General features: G+C 48.2%; 1 long non-coding RNA gene across 1 annotated transcript; it reads left to right on the top strand.

Moving 5' to 3' along the window:
* Positions 1-6: 6 nt before the first annotated feature.
* LOC125619709 lies at positions 7-13,619 on the top strand. The gene is made up of 2 exons (XR_007351232.1): positions 7-326; positions 12,895-13,619. It is a non-coding gene; the product is annotated as an uncharacterized LOC125619709 (long non-coding RNA).
* Positions 13,620-17,073: the final 3,454 nt, after the last annotated feature.

The raw sequence follows: 17,073 nt of genomic DNA, 5'->3' as shown, positions 1-17,073 counted from the left end.
CGGACACCGGACACCGGAGTGCAGGAGCCCCAGCCGCCCCCATCACGGAGGAGGAGCCCCTGCTGCCGCCGCCGCCGCCACACCAGAGCCTGGAGGCCTCCGGCTCACGCGAGCCGCTGGAGTGCAGGAGCCGGTGACACTGCCACGAGAGCGCGGAATGGGACCCACAGAGGTGATGGCGTCCAGACTCAGGAGCCACCGACACTGCCCATAGAGCACCGGAGCCGCTGGAGTGCAGGAGCCCATGCCCATGCGGTTGCAGCTGGGAGGCAGGACTGCGCCTCTGGAGCTCAGAGCCGCCGACTAGGGGACCCAAGCCAAAGGAGGTAGGTGCTGGGAGCCCCGCGGGGAGGGTGCAGGCGCCTTGGGTTGGAGGATAGCGGCTTCTGGAGAGGTACTCTTTGGCGACAGGAGTTGCCACATGAGAGAGGTGGGCTCACCTAGGATGGGCATCTTCATCTGCAATGCAGGAAGTGTGGCCTGTTAGTTTGGGGGTGGTGGGGCTGGAGGTAAGGGCACCTCTGGTGTCTTTAAGCTGTGTGCAGGGGCGGATGCAGCATGAGGGTCCTCCAGAGGGGGACATTACCTTGAGGTGTCTGAGTGAGACCCCATTTTGTGGCGGTACAGGTATCAGTGCACAGGAAAGACAAGATCCTGTGGATAGGCCTAGTGTGGGGGGTGTTGATGTGGAAAGGGGATGCCTCAGGTGGCCCAGGCTTCAACAAAGGGGAGAGGTTCAGTTTGGGACCATAAAGACTTCCTTCCACACCCCAACATTCTTACTCCTGGGGACAACTCTAGGAGCCAGGAGGCCCCTCCCTGAGGGTTCCAGGTCAGAGGGTGTGGACGGCTTCTTTGGCATGTAGGTTCTCCTCACACCTGGCTTCCTGTGACAGGAAGATAACAGGTTTCTGTTGTCCCTCTGCCTTTCACTCTCCCTTGGGCCAGACTGGAGCTTAGCCTGCCTCTGGATTCATAGCTACCCACCTTCCAGGTCCCTGTAGAGGTTGGGAATGTTTACAGTTGTGGAGACTGAGGAGAGACTTTGCATGTCTGGACTGTGAGTGTGGGTGAACAAATATGGCTGTGTGTGCATGAGGACATGTGCCTGGAGTATGCACATATGAGAATGAATGTGCATCTGTTTGGAGATGTCCAACTGTATACCTAGGTATTGTGTGTGTGCGTACCTGTGTGCATGAACTGTCTTTGTGAGTCTGTATTTCTGTGATGCTTAAGTTTGTGGGAATGAGTAAGGCTATGATTGTGTGCTTGTGTGGTGTGTGTGTATTACCCTTCCCTTGTTGCACCCCGTCACTCAGCCTGGCACCTTGTTGTAGCTATGTTTGCATTTTGGGAGTTGGCAGCTCAAGAAAATGGGAATACAAAATAAAGGGCACAGAATAGAGAAATGGAAAAAAAGGCAGAGGGCAGAGTGTGGGGTAAAGGTGTGAACAGAAAGGGCCAGAGCATGCAGGGAAATCAGGGGCATAGGAAGTGGCTCTTCCCAGCCCTGAGTGCTTCCATTTGGGCAGGTGCTGCAGCCACTGCCCAGAGGCAGCATATGACATGGGGCCACAGGTGCCTCTGGGAGCTGGGAGTGTGCACCTAGGGGCAAGTTAGTACCATCCTGGATCCTGAGTTCTTCATTGGTTTGAAATGTGGTAGCAGCGTTCCTGGGAAGATGGGCCATGAAGAGAGGTGTGGCTTGGAGCAGGGACTGGAAAACCTAAGGACAGTGGCTACCTGAACACAACCAGGAGATGATGGAGCACATGACCTCAGGATTTTGGAGCAGCACGGAGGACCAGCGTGCAGAGGCCACCTGGAGCTCCGGTGCCAGGTGAAGACTGCACTCACCATCTGACGCTCAGTCATCTAGTGGCAGCAGTGGGTGACATGGTTCCTTGGCTTAGCTCCTTGCTAAAGGAGGAACATATTTTTGTGTTAGTAGGAAATGTTTTTGCTAGAGGCATTAAAAGAAGGAACTGTGGGGCTGGGGGCTGGCAGAAGAGGAACTTATGTAAAATCCTAAAATATGATTCTCTGAACTAAGCTCACGATTATTGACCTTTAGAGGTTTTACCTTATGTCTTCTAGAATCAAGATCTTCTTAGAGGCCACACAAACACTATCTTTCTCAATTCCTTTTGCTAGATTAAATTTGAAAAATTCACTGAATGTATATGGATTAATCTTAGACATATACTTTAACTGAAAGATTGACACATTTTGTAAAACTAACCCCCATTAGGACATTTTTACTAATTTTCAGAAAGCATATGACATGTAGACAGTAACTTCCATCTATTATATTGTTCATGAATGTGTTTAACCACTCACTCACAGGGCACATGCTGATTAAGGATCTGCACTCTAGTATTACTTCTCCCAGGAATTTATTGAATATATACTTATTGGGTTCCAAAATAACCAGAGTTTGTGGTAGGTGGTAAATAGCAATAGAACAGAAGAAACATTTAACTAATGTAATCTTTACATTGTATGTTTACTTACATGGGCAGGGAGCACAGGACCATACTTCCCACTCATGTTCAAAGCTCTACAACTAGTGTACATAAAACTCTGAATCTTTAAAAAAATAAGTCCAGCTATTTCAGAAATTTATATTAATGAGTAACATGGGATGCTAATTACATGTTGTCTTAATAGATGATCTACAATTTTTTTCTTCAAGGGAAACTAGAGATCTCTCACTAAAGAACCAATTTTGCTAGTCCCAAATTCAAAATATAACCAAATAATGGAAACTTTTCACTTATATAAAGAAGTATAGTGTTCATCAAGATAACAAGAGGTATTTCGTGAATTTTGAGATACAGTCTCAACCTAAAACTGCTGCAGTCACTAAGTTATTAAGTTCGATACTGACCTCCCACTTTGTGCATGTTCCATGTAATGATTTTATGAAGAAATGCTAATATATTAGACTACGGCATTTCCTTTTAAAATAGCATGCTTTCAGTGTTAAGATTTGGACTGAAGGGTTTCTAGTGGGCTCACTCAATGCCTGTACCTAGGAGCACAGAGTCCTTCGGTCCTGAGGTCTAAGTACTGGGACAGGCAGGCTACTTGTACATATGTTGGTGCACACAATGACACCAATGACGTAATTACATTTGAAACCTAAGCATTAAAATAATTGCAGAATTAAAATATCTATTATCCTAATATAAAAGGTTAATATTGCATAATCAAACTTAGGCTATAAAAATCAGTATTGGGGATAAATATGTATTTTTAAACTTTTGGAAATATATAATATTGGCAGTTTCTCACAACTCACTCATTGTAGATATTTGCATGAATATTAGACCATTTTAAAGTAATAATGTGTTAACATAATACTCAATATGATTTGTATTTATTTCCAAGTATTATGGCTAAGGAACGAAGAAAGAAGAGGATAATCCCAGTTGTAAAAATTGATTGTATAAATTGGCCCCTAAGGGGAATTTTCCAGAGTGGTTTCCTTGTTACTTGACAAGATCCAGTCAAAATCACATTTGTCTCTTTGTCATGTTACTTTAGCGGGGCAAGTTGAATGAAGGGAACAGGTGCCCATGCGTATGAATCAGTGATCATGGCAAAGCACTTGTTAGCTGTGGCAGGGCACAGGAAGGCATGAGGGATTCACGGGAGCAGGAGCAGCAGGTTATTGATGAAGGTACTAACAAAGCTCTTGGGGCTGCATGCACCAAGGCTGTAAAGTTTACCAGACAAGCACATCAGGATGTGTAGATACATTGAGGGGGAGCGACCACATGAATAAATCTGAAGCACAGCTTCTCACCTGGCAGAGTTATTAAAAGTCCACTGCAGGAAGATGAACCAGGCTGCTAAGGGAGAGTCGCTGTCACCACCAAGGCCATTGTTTGAGGAGCTTTTGTTGTCTCTGTTTTTAATTCTCTTTCTCCTTTTGGAAGTTTGAATTTGTTTTCACTCCAGCCACACCTGAATCTCAGCTCTGTGCACAGGCTTGGAAAAGCAAAGAAGCACAGCCCTTCTGCATGAGCTCAGTCAGCCTCTAATTTCTGGGACTTGCTGATCAACTTGTAAGTCAACAGGGAGCCTGCAGTTAGATGTGCTTACTGAATTTTAAATACTAATTTGCTTGTCCATTTGTTCTAGTCCCCTATACCTAGCTTCACTGAGCTCAAAGCCTTGCCATAGAATTGTATTGGGGGTACTGAGCCTTGAATGGCTCTGTGTGAAAGGAAGACACAGAAGCAGAAATCCAGGCTTAACCAAGATAATATGGAGGCAGAAGGTGCAATTTTAAATTACCCTGGTGTCATTAATTTGGGAACCACATAATCTGAGAAAAATAATTCTACATTTGCTGGAGTACAAAAAGCTCTAAATTGATATAGGCAACTCTCAATAATTTTGCTTCAGGGTCAAACCTTTTCCTTCTAAGGAAAGGTCACTGCATGATTCAATATTTTAAATCCTACTACAACATAACGACATTTTAGGGAGTGTTTGCAAATGCACACTAAGCTGCCATACTTAGAACAGTGTTTTATTTTAGTATCTAAATCAGCCTTCTGCAGAGGGCTAAGTAATTATTTTATGTTAAATAACACCTAGACGCAGGCAAGCAGCCACATAGAGGTAATCAGGAATCATTTCCAAGGTGAAGAGAAGGATGCCCACTGACCTCTCCAGGGACCACCTCTGCTGTCCTCAGATACTAGCACCCCCTTCAAAGGAAAACAACCAACATACCTGCACACCATGGCAGCTTGTCCAATTGCAGGGCTGCTTGTAAGAGCTTATTCCTTCACGGGTGTTCATTACTTTATAAGCTGTTGTTTCTAAAATTGCCTGTCCCATGTTTCAGCACAAAATCTGACACTTCATGCATGGCTCCATCTTCGACCCTGGCTGCCAGGCTTATATGAATCTCTTAATGAGCGTGCGCACGTGGATTCTCATGTTGCGGGTCTCCAACTTTTGACAAGTTAGACAAAAGATCACTGTAATCTGCGATAGCATTTGGTATTGCTCTTTTTCTTTTCTTAAAAGGATTATCTGAAATTTGTGAAAATTATGGAGCCATTGTGCAGGACATGCTGCCCGATTTAGACTAGAGATCCCTAAATTCTGTTCTGTCACAAAGGTAGAACTAGTCCAAGGACTCTATTTAGAGCTGGCTACAACCCCTTATAAATAAAACAATTTAGCACCATTTTCTGTCCCAACAAAAAGGAAACATGTTCCTGCTCAGTGAACCTGAGAGAAGCAACTCTATTTAGACATGTTTATCGTTAGCATCACTTAATGGCAGTGTAGATGGGGCCTAGGAAGGTGCCCCACACTGCAGCATGGAATTCTAATTAAGGCTCCAGCCATGACAGCCAGGTGGATGGATCACAACCATCAAGCAGCAGCAACTGCCAGGTGGTTAGAGAGCAAGGTGCAGTCTGGGTAAAGCAGGCCACAGTTCTATGGGCTGTGGGTCCTCACAGAAGTGGTCCCTCCAGCAACAGGCATGTGAACAGTGGCATGGCAGTTCTGTAGTGAAGCAGGAGGGCTGCTCTTTGGTTGAACACAGTACCTCACAAAGGGTCTTCCCCCATATGGAGTATGGTGATGGGGAACTCACCGCCAAGCATCCTTTCCCGCATGGACCATGGTGGTGGGGAGCTCACTGGTCTGCTGTGACCTTTGCTAGTCCAACCTCCCATGGAACTGGGATGGCTTCCACTTTTGAGGTTTTCGGAGATCTGCAGGGTGGTGCCAGGCCTCCCTGCCCAGCCTCTTGCTCCTCTCCTCTGGGATGGTGGCTGCCTGGGTGGAGGAGCCATGTCTCCTGGGGGCACGGTTGCCTCTCCACCTGAGGGTGAGCCCCACCTGCAAATTACCAGAGTTTTCACAACTTCATTCTGGGCTCTGAGGATGAGGTACACACAGCAGGAGATGGAGAGATCTGAGCTGAGTCATCTATCCTGCAGGACAAACTTTTACAGTAACACCATTGTCCCCTTTTATACGTGAGAAAACTGAGGCCACCTTCTCTTTTACCTCTGTGTTAAGTATCGACCTTGCCTGACTCTCCAGCCCCAGAAAGCATTCAACTCCAACTGAACCCTTTCCTCTGAGCACGGCTTGTCTATCAGTTTGTTTTCTGCTGTGTCCTGTAAATATTGCAGTATTATTGCTTGAACAGATGCTCAGGTTGAGCCATTTCATGAAGTGTGTGATCCAACTGTTTTTCCCCACACTGAGCACACCCCTCCACAGAGAGACGGATGGTGAAGGCCAGTGCGTCTCCCCTCAGCCGGGATGCCTCATCCATCCCACAGGTATCCTTTAGGCCTAACACTGATATTTTTTATAACTTGACTCCAAAATCTGTAAGAGGGAAATTTTTAAATTTAAGAAAGTCTCACAAGTATTCTACCTCAGAGTCATTAATCTTTCTCTCTGCACTTGGCCACTTTCCTTAGGAAGAAAGCAGGGAGACAGCTTTGCTTTTCTTTTTTTAGTTGTTGATGGACCTTTATTTTATATATTTGTATGTGGTGGTGAATTGAACCCAGGGCCTCACACATGCCAGGCAAGTACCCTATAATGTTTTTTCTTAATATCATATTTTAGTATAAAAATGCTAATGATTCTGGCAGAGTCACTTTTGGCTTGGTTTGGAGAACATCCTGACAGTCTTTGCTCATGTTCTCTGGGAACTTGCAGGAAAAACACATACACACAATGTGTCTTATGCACCTTTTCCACCTATTTTATCCAAAGGACGGGCTGCTCGTTTCTCAGGAATTTAACAACTTTTTCTGTGGACTTGATTCATAAGCATCTATTTTTTTCCGAAATCAGTTATCATCCTCACTACCTTGGAATAGCGCTTGGCATCCTGTGACTGCCCCTCTCCACTGCTCCATGAAGTGCCGCTTGTTCTCACCACTGCCAAGTTGACAGAAACCCGTTAGAGTCTGTATTCATGGTATTGAGAGCAGGTCTTGGAGCCTGATGTATGGAGGTGTTTCTGGCCAGAGGAGTCCACTGCCCACCTTTTGCAGTCATCTGACCAGTCCATCTGTGCTCGAGCTCCTGCCCTGCTGGGATACCACTCTGGGAAGCCTTGCTGTTGAGAAAAGTTAGGATTCTGCTTCTGATCAAACCCATAACCTGCAGAAGTGCCCTGACTCCCCGCCATGCGGTGGGTATCTTTGAGTCTCTCACTCCTTTGTCGGTGCAGCATGCCCCATTCTGTGGGGTAGCACCTCTACTACCGTGATGGTATGATGGGATCCCTCTGGTTAAACAACAGAAAACTGGTTTTATTTCCTTTTTCTGTGCTGACCCAACAGTAAACCTGCTTCTTGTCTCAGACTTCACATATGAATACAGTGGAAATGGTCCTTTAAAGAAAGTGGGAGGCACTAAAAGATTTCAAGAAAAAACAAAACCACCCCCCAACTTTTGTGTTTACTTGGGCTGAGACAGAACCCTCTGTGGGCAGCAGAAATTCGAGCGGCCAGCACAGCCTCGTCTGCCCTGTGGTGGAGTGTGCCTTGTGCCATGTGTGCGTTTGGTGGCTCTGCTAGGAGGCAGCCTGTGCCAGCTACTTTGCCATCTCAGCAGATGGTGCCTGGGGCCAGAGTTTGCTCACATGTGCTTCTTGAGGGCAGCTTTCAGTCAGAGAGGTTCTTGTTCATGATTGGAGGTCTGCTGGGGACCTTGGGGAGCCTGCTTGGTGCTCACAGCCCTCCTGTGTTTCCATCCTCAGCTCTGGGTGGAGACCACTGTGCAGGCAGAGGCCTGGAGGCTTAGCACAAGACCTGTCTTTGGTCTTCAGACTCCATAAGTCAACAGGAGGTGCCTGCCTCCCTGCGGGCCTCTCACCCTGCAGTCCTTGGGGCCTGGACTTCTCAGCCTGACTCCGATCCTGGCTCACAGATGGGGCTGCACCACTGAGGACTGCCCCCCTCCAGAAAGCTTGCCTTCAGAGGCCAGCACCTGCTCTGCCTGCACCCTGCACACCCACACTGTCTGTCCTGCACAAACTGAAACTTGGTTTTTTAAAAATATCTATTTTTTGGTTGTGATTGGATACAGTACCTTTATTTATCTATTTTTATGTGGTGCTGAGGATCGAACCCAGGGCCTTACATGTGCCAAGCGAGCGCTGTACCGCTGAGCCACAATCCCAGACCCTGAAACTTAGCTTTTTATCTGTCTTCTTTCTCTCCTTCTCCCCCTCTTCCTCTTTTTTTTTTTTTTTTTTTAAAGATTAGTCCCAGGAGGTGAAAGATGGATACATAAAAATTTATCAACTTAAGGGAAATACTAACATGAAGGGTAGAAGCAGAATGGGATGTTTGTTTGTGCTACCATTCCCTTCAGGGGTCTTGAACTGTGTGAAGAAGTGAGCTAACACCTGCATCAGTGGACATGAGTGCGTTGCCCCTGCTAGGTGAAGGGGACAGCAGCCAAGACCATGGAGAGACATGCTCCCAAGGCGTTGTAGCTCAATGCTAGGTAGCTGTGGCTTGGCTTCTCCTTCCCATGCCCCTGGTGTGAAGGTGTCCTGAGATTAAGACCTCTGCCTCGAAGGCCAGTTCTTGACTAAGGTCACCAACAGCCCTGTCCTGGAAAAGCAGTCTCGCCCTGCATCCCGCTCTCCCTGACAGCCCTGGCCCAGGCGTCACCCAGCACTCTCTCCTGGGCTCCTCTTTCTCCTCTCAGCTGGCTCCAGGATGTTCTCCACTGGCCCAGCTGACCGAAAAGCCAGGGGAGCACCAGACCCTGGCACCCACCCACCCCTCTAAGATGAAGGTTGCCTGCATTGATATATAAACATAAAGAACTTCACATCAGCCTTCTTGATCCTACCTATGATTGAAGCACATTCTAGATCTTTCTTTCACTATTTACAGCACTAGGTCCTTCATCTGTGTTCATCACTTTCTTTCATGTTCTAGATGACCATTTACAGCACCCTGCAGACCAAACACCTTTCCCACCTATTTTATCTGAGTGAGAGAGGCTAGGGAGGTGTCTAGCTTCTGCCCTCCAGGAGGCAGCCTTCCTGACTTACAAAGAGCTGAGATCAGCTGCCACAGAGACCTGGGCTGACCAACTAGTTTGTGGAGAGGTGTTGATCAGTGACAAGTGTTTTGGCTACTTAGATTTTTGCATTTTAATAGGGACAATTCCTTAACTGAAAGAAAGTGATTTCTAATGGTGGGAACGCCCTTAGGGTGTTAAGAATGAAGTCTAGAGGGAATGAGGGCTTCTAGCAGCATCTCGAAAGCTGTTCTGGCAGATGCTCAGGAGAAACTGAAGACTGGATTTTTAAATCACAAAACCATTTTCACAAAGATCATGGCCTCTTTTAGTGCTCGTTTCACAGTAAGCTGAGTTCTGGATCATTCTAAGATGAGGAGAGATCCCAGCATTAGGTATGATGCTGAGTACCAGCTGTGACCCAGAGCACTGAGGGAACTGGAGCCATCCACAGGGTGCCTGGAGTGTGGGAGTTCCCTAAATCTCCCGAATGGAGGAGCTGGACAATGTCTGCCCATAGAAGAATGATGTTGCTCTGTCCCCATGTCCTGGGTTTGCAGGGGTGAGACCACAGAGGACAGGAACTGCTCTTTCTAGGCATTGTGCCCTTGCTTGACTTCCTCACATCTAATGGCTGATTTACCTAGTTCTTATTCATTAGAAATCCTTACACCCATGTTAAAGGTGAGGAAACTGGCTGGGTAAGTTCTTGAAAGGTCTTCTTGTCTCCCAAGAGTGTGCCGGGCCCAGGATGTCACTTGGATATTTTTGCCTAGAATCCTTCAGCCTGGGCACCCCAGGCCTTCTCCAGACACTGGGCTTCTGATTAATGATCTCAGGGAAGAGGCACATGTTCTCCCAGACCTATCACAGAGGGGCCTGCCTGTCTGGGGTGATCTTCTGAGGGACTCTCTGTGAAGTGTTGGGTACCAGGAGTGCTCCCTGGCTGTACCAGCCCCGTGGTGACCATGCAGAGTGTTGCTCTCCTGCAGCTGACGAACTTCTGTAAATGGTTCAGTTCTACTTCTGGTTTAGGGAGCCCTGACCCCATGTGGAAGACACAGCAGAGAGTGGGCAGCTGGGAAGAGTTGGAAGGTAATGACCACAAAATCCCAGAGGAGAGACTGAGGCAGAGCAGGCCACCTGCTCCCTGTGGCCATGCCCGTCCTCCTCAGGATGGTCAGTACACAAGCCCCGGCAGATGGAGCTCAGTGAGTTTGTCATACCCCAATGTCAACTGCTGCTGAAGGGCCTCTCTTTAAACTGTAGTTCAATACAATGCTTGTTGCTTTACTTTCTTTTTTTAATTTTTTTAAAATTTATTTTTATTTTTTAGTCATAGTTGGACACAAAACTTTTATTTTATTTATGTGGTGCTGAGGATGGAACTCAGGGCCTTGCACAAGCTAGGTGAGCACTCTACCGCTGAGCCACCACCCCAGTCCCAACTTTCAGTCCTATATTTAAGATCCTTTAAAAGGACAATTAGGTATCACTGCAAAGCATCCAGAATTTTACTGATTTGTTCATGTGCAAAGGAGTTCCCTTCTTAGGTGTGCATCACACAGGTGCACAATTAGTGTAAAGGAATTTGAGCAGGAGGGAGCACAGTTGGGTGACTCCATTGTTACCCAAGATGTTCCATTCCTCTTTGTGAGGAAGTCAGGCTAGGTGGCCTAAATCAGAACAACAGTCTACAGTGCATTGGTTGAGTTCAGAGAGAAAATGAGGCTTTCTGAGCTTTGGGTTGTGGGAAGTTGGAATCGCTCCTGTGTGCAGTTGCCCCTGAGCTGCATGGGGTGGCGACACCTGGGAAGCTGAGCCAGGGGCTCCTTCTACTTCCAGTGAGACACCTGGGAGGACTGTGTTCCCAGTGCATGTGCTTCTGTTCCTTCTTCTACGTCAGCCATTTCCCATAATCCGTGGCTCTAGGTTTTTATCCAGATCCTATACATTTCTCATTGTTTTGCTTAACTCAGGGTTTTGAAGGGTGTAAAACAGGGAAGGGTAGACTTGGAATCACTCCTGGTACCTTGATAAGCAAATTGAATAACAAACTGCAGCTAGCAAATGTGGCTTTCAAGACCCAGGGCCATGGCTTCATTTCTTCAGTGGCCCGTCATTTATTGGGGGCCTGAGGAGGCCTGGCAGGTGACTGTCCCAGGAAGGATCTCTGGTGTTGTGAGCACGTGCAACCCTGTGCCTGTGCTTTGGCCAGGTGTCAGAACAGGAGCGAGGTCGGCTTTCCAGGTGTGCACTCCTCATGGCACAGATGGTCACAGAGAGCAAAGGCAAACCTGCCTGGGTCCAGATCTCTGCTCTAGAAGCCTCTTCCTGTAGGACCTGATGAAAACATTGAATCACATGAGACTCAGATGCCCCTGACTGAGATGAGGATGTCAGCAACCACCTAGGATATGATGAGGAGGCTTAAAGAACTCAGAGCAGCCCAAAGAGACGCAGCTGAGGATGAGTGGTGCAGGGCCCTAGGCTTTGTGTTCCTAGGTACCTGTGTTATGCAGCTGAGGAGAGGGTGGTGAAGGATCCTGGCTTCCTGTTCTAGGCACCTCTGTCTGTGCAGCCCACATTACTGAGCTCAGGCTACTTTGAGATCTTGTTTCTAAAGCTGTGTGACAGTGATGAGCCCACTCCCATGTTGTCCAAGATGGGATGATACCATCAGTGCAGCACCCCCTGGGAACAGAGCCATGGTCTGAGTAGTGACCCCAGGTGCATCTGGAGTGTTGAGCGGTCAGCAAGCCCCAGAGATGAGCTTTGTGGGAGTTTATGTGCAAAGCTGAAAGCAATTTTGTTTATGAAAAGTTCTAAACATTTTTGCTGATAGTTCAATTAACTTCCCTAAGATGCATGCCTTCTTAAAGGGAGACCAACAACTTTCTGATGAAGAAAGGGAGAGCTCCAGCCCAAAGGCTCCTTTGTGTGCTTGGCCTTCCTGACCCCCTGCCTCTGGCAAGGAGCAGCCTGATCGGGTCTCCGTAGGCACTGGGTGCTGACTGTTGTGGCAAGGTTCTTGACTTGGGTGAGACTCTGATCCCCTAGACCCCTTGGTACTGGCTACTACTGTTTAGCTAATGGGAAAAGTTTGTATTGTTTCAAAGCAGAGCAGATGAATTCACGGGGGTGGACATGAGCACAGGCAGTGACTGTCTTTGGGAGAAGGACAAGGCCAGGACTACACCTTGGAATAATCTTGACTGGAAGGTAAAGATGGGTGCCCTCTGCGACCACTCTGAAGTGGGTCCTGTCCCCACCCCCTCCTCAGCCTGCAAGGGCAGTGCTGGGCTGTGACTGACCTTGTTCCTTTCCCACATGGCAGGATTTCAGAGATGCCAGCTGTCATGGATGCTTTTCTCCAGCCCTCCACAAGTCACACACCTCAAGCCCCACTCCTACATGTGGCCACTCTGCGTATCTTTCTCTATGAACGTGCTGTTGTTTAATGATATAGGGCCAAAGGAGTCAGCCATCCATCTTCGTTTGATTCTTGCTGACACAGGAGCTTCCCAGGCCAGGGCAAGGTCACCCGGGGGCTGTTCGCCCTCGTTTGCCTGCTTGTGCTCCTCCTAACCACCTTCTAGAAGTTACATCTGAAAGATTTGGGCCAATGTCATGGGGCACAGCCGGGAACACCCCATGGCTTTCTGCGTGGCTGTGTTTGCTGTTCCCTGTGCACATTTTGGGCTCCTGGCTGTCACAACATGTTTCTCCTCTTTCTTCTGTGCTTGGAGATAGCCTTGAGAATGGAGGGCCCAGTTACAGAATGTCATGATACCACCTCACAATGCTTACAGTAATTTCAGTGTCACTTTGTGATTATTTCAGGGCCATTTTGAAGCATGACTGGAGAGAACCGTGGCCCTCAGCACATTGGGATAGAAGCCGTGAGCAGGAGCAAGCAGGCCAGACATAAAGGCCTGGTTCTGAAGTCAGGGTGCAGCCAAGGAGAGATGAAGAGGCCCAAGGAGAATGATGTGCAGAAGCTTTCTCCCTGTGGAATCCCGATCTCAGCAGCACATCTTCCACATAGTGGCAGGGACCTGTCTGCTCAGCTCTGAGCTTCTGTGGTGCATATTTTTGAAGTATTGGAGGAAAGAGTGAGTGAGGGAGGGAGGAAGAAACAGAACTTCCCCAATTCCACAGGAGTTATTGTGCTACTTAAGTTACACCTTGCAAATTGAGTCTTCACAACAAAAGTCAATGCCCTTTCTAATCCTTTCTATACTGCATAAAATAGCTTCATATATTTCCCCAACATATGGTTTATGCTTTGCAAGTAGTAAAATTTATATATCTTGGTCTCTTTCCAAATCATGAACAAATATCATGCAATGGAGTTGACATTTTAATCCAAAAAGTGTTTAAAGTTCACAAATCAGTGTGGCTGCTGACTGAACCTCGTGAAGTACAATGCAACTTTTCCCCGGCACAGGCAGGTCCCAGGTCACTATTTGACAGAGGAAAGGACAGGTGTATGGTACCTTTCTCCATTAATAACCCTTTGTTTTTAGCTAAGTTTTGCCCTGAAATTAAAGGCAGATGCAAATGAATAAAATGGCCCTCATAAAATGTCTTGATCTTTAAACCTACTTTGTCATAACCGTTCAGTGCCTAAGCACATACAGCAATATCAGGGCAGCTCTGCCCAAATTCTTCAAAGCCAGCATCTCCTGGGTCAGGAGAAGCTCACGTCTCCCTGTGGCTTCAGTGGGACAGTCTGAATATTGCCACCCACAGGAGGTCCTGGGGCCTTCAGCTGCAGCTCCACTCCAAGGATGGTCTCACGCGTGGAGCCTTAGGCCTGCCTGAACCTGCCATACAGAAGCAGAGTGGGGTTTTTCAGGAGATACAGCCCCTGCTTGAGATGGAGGAGCCTGGCCTGGAGGCTCTACCCCAGCTCCACCCCTCTCTGGAACTGTTTGTGATCCATCTGGGCTCTAGCGTGCCGGAACTCCACCTGTTGGCAGCGTCTGCTTCTGGAGCCTTGCCTCTGCCGGCCTCAGCCCCACACCAGCTCGTCTCCATGGTTCCTGGCATTTCCTGCCGTTCTCTGCAGTCTCCATTTCTCTTCCTTCTGGCAAACCAATTTGACCACCTTCTTGTAAGCCAAGGCAGAGGAGAGAGAAGACAGTGGGAGATGAATGTGCAGTGACTAATGGGCTTTCCTTTGGATTAAAGGTCACACATCATAGGATGAAGAGGTGATTAACGAGAGCCATGGTTGTGGCTCCAGGGAGGGGAAGCCATCCAGGGCTTCTGCATCCTGGTGAATCCCTGGTGAATCCACAGGATTCCGTATCTAAGCATGCATGCGTTCTCCAGGGGGGCCTGGGCTTCTGGGCTGCCATTTGGTTTTCTGTGTTTTGCTTCTATTTTTGCCTTGTTTTGCTTTTGGTAATGACATATAACTTAAAAAATGGACTACCCATCTCACAAGTAGCACAGACACCGGGTCCTCTGCCTCTACCGTGGCAGCGCCCTTCATGCCCAGTGGGCCCTTGAGCAGTGTGATTCTCACAGTGGCTGTGGCAACCTTTCTACATAGAAAACACCCCTGCAACCTTCCAAAAAATGCCAGTTGATCACTTAGAAGATCACACTCGAATTACACTGGAATTACATGTCTCCTCAGCTGTCCTGCTCCCATTAGGACATTTCCAAATGGCATGGCGAGCAGAGAATGAGTCATAGCACACAGTATCCCTAAATCCATCAGTACTAATGGTCTCATGACCCGTGTGGATTTCTAGGTGCTTGGTTGCAGCCCAGCCAGCCCCATCCATGGTAGGACACAGGCTCTGTGCAGCCCAGCTTACCTGCATTCCCAATCCTTCTCAGGTGAGGCCTGGTGAGCAGGTAGGCCTGTGCCTCACTGTCACTCCACAGCTGCCCTTGAGCCAGTGGATACCACATGGTCTCCGGCCCCCATGCCATTGAGCTCCAACAGCAACTGACCTCAGGCTCTTGGGGATCAGGGGAACAGCAGAGGGAGAGGTGGCCTCCAGTGCCCACGGGCCCCACTACCACACTATTGGCTTCCTCTCTGGCTTCTGCGGCTCCTTTATGTGCCACAATACAACAAACACAAGTGAATGGGCTAGAGCGAGGCATGTGGGCACAATTCTCAGGCCTTTGTGAAGGCCAGGTCTTATTCTTCTGAGGAGTTCTCTGTGCTAAGCCATTGTTGTGGCTGCCTGAGATAACAGGACCACTAGGGTGAGCCCTGGACTGTCCCTGGTGAGGTGCCGGGGCATTGGACCTCCACCCTGTGGGTGTTCTTTCCGTGAACCTGTGCTCAGTTTCCAAACAGTGTCCACATACTAGGTGTGCAGCTCTGACGTATGCTTTAAACATGAGTCCTGTCTGTTCCACCAGTTGGTAGTTCTGGTGTTACCTATGAATAGACATGTAAACACCAGAAAAAGCACAGAACGGGAAGGGAGGTAAAATCAGCATTACACCTCAATATTTTTATTTTCTTCCCAACAATTTGAATATAAATAATGATATTTTGCTAAAATACTGCCTAAAATACCTGACTTTTACAGACTCTGATGTAGTATCTGCATCCATGACATGAGGTAGGCTGGGGCATCCTTGGCCCATTTAAGACTGTGGGACTGTGGCCAGTGCTGGTTCAGGAACTGGATCCTGAGTTCCTTGTTTCCTGGAATGTAGGTGGGAGCAGTGACCTGCTCACGTGTGACTCAGGGAGGTGCTGCTCTGTTCTCACGTAGAGAGGCCATTCCCTGACTCACTCCATGACACGGCTGCGGCTGATGGTGCTGACACTCTTGGAGGCTTTCCAAGAGCCTCATTTGAGTCCTTTGTGACAACTGCGGTTTGTGGGCCAAATCACCTAACTCCACACAAGAGCAACAGTGGTGACCTTGAGGTTTGCTCTTTGGGAACAGAGGTGCTGATCCAGCAGGGTCTCGGACACCCATGCCATTGAGCTCTGGTCCAGGGTCCAGGGACAGGCCAGCCAGCTGCCTTCCTTTTCTGAACCGAGCTTTGCTTTCTCATCTGCAGCGTATGAGAATCAGTGTGCTAATGCCCAAGCTTAGCACAACAGAAGGCCCCAGAGCATCATTCCTGCCTAGTGCCCACCTGTGCATGTCCCTCCCAACCCAGCGCCAGACACCCTGACCCTGTGGCTCAGTTCTGGAGAGCATTTGGTGGTGTTTCAGTGCACAAAGGGTTGGCATGCTGCATCACTCTGTTCAAAAGAAGAAGAAGACAAAATACACCAAGTTTAAAATAAAACTTGGATCTCATCCCCAAACTGAGAATGTTTACATGGAGCATATTGATCACATGAGAAACAAATGTTCCTTTTGGTCTGAGTAGCCCATTTATCTAAGGCATGTAGAAAAGAATGAGCGCCTGAAGTATCAACCACAATTTCCGATTTGAATGGGGAATAAGCTGGGCTTCCCTTTCCAGGTTAGGAAGCCCTGGGATGTGCTCACCAGGAGTCAGCGCCTGCTGGTGGTGTGCTTGGGTCCCCAGCACTGCCCTTCCACCCTCGTGGGGGCTGTCACAACAGAGTCCATCTGCTTTCAGCATGGTGTACCATCCTGGATCAGCAGCAGCTCGGTCTCTACAGCTGTTAACTGAGAATGAGTTCGATCAATCCTCTCATGGGCAAGCCTCAAAGAACGAAGATGTAGGACTGTAACTATTAACCCCCTGAAAAACACTGAGGTTAGGAGCTTATTTACAAAGAGAAATGAAAATGAACAAAACTGCCCAGACACACACCCCAAATAGCCAAGAGCAGTGTGGGTGTGGTCAGCCCTGAGCCTGGCTGTGGGGATGCAGCTGTGGTCAGCATGGAGCCTGGCCATGGGGTTGAGGGGTTGCTGAGGGACAGAGCCAGCTGTGCTGCTAGGGCATGGCCAGCTCACTGCTGGGCAGGTTTCAATCACCTTCTGAACAGCGTGTCATCCGAGGCAGGACCACCTCGTCGTAAGGCACAGGTAGAAATTACTTGGTGTGGAT

This window comes from Marmota marmota, unplaced genomic scaffold (assembly GCF_001458135.2).
Source record: "Marmota marmota marmota unplaced genomic scaffold, marMar, whole genome shotgun sequence".
Classification (NCBI taxonomy): domain Eukaryota; kingdom Metazoa; phylum Chordata; class Mammalia; order Rodentia; family Sciuridae; genus Marmota; species Marmota marmota.
This window is presented reverse-complemented; position numbering and strand designations above follow the sequence as displayed.